The following is a 392-nucleotide window of genomic DNA, read 5'->3' as shown; positions in this document are numbered from 1 at the left end:
GCGTGAGGTTTTGGGAAAAGACAGACGAACAGTGCGTTTTACCAGGTGCGTGTGACCAGGGGTTATGTATGGCGTGAAATTTTTGTGAAAATGAATTTACGGAGTTAATTGGCTCGTGCGACGCTGATTTTTTTGCGATTTCCCAACTTCTGCAATTCTTTTAATGTGTGTTTATCAATCTCCTGCAATTTCACAAGTGTCTTTTTTACAACAGTGGATTTTAGTCCCTTTTGTAAAATATAAAAGCCAAGGGGGAAAAAGTTTAGCTTTCAAGAGGGCCGCGAACAGCGACAACTATCTTGTAAGTTCATGACAGGGAATTGCAACTTGGGTACTTCGGGGTTTTAAGATTTTCTCAGGCTAATACTTTCAAAGGGCGCTTCCTTTCAAGG

This window comes from Penaeus monodon, chromosome 27 (genome assembly GCF_015228065.2).
Source record: "Penaeus monodon isolate SGIC_2016 chromosome 27, NSTDA_Pmon_1, whole genome shotgun sequence".
NCBI classification, from domain to species: Eukaryota; Metazoa; Arthropoda; class Malacostraca; order Decapoda; family Penaeidae; genus Penaeus; species Penaeus monodon.
The sequence above is the reverse complement of the archived record's forward strand: the minus strand, read 5'-3'. Positions refer to the sequence as shown.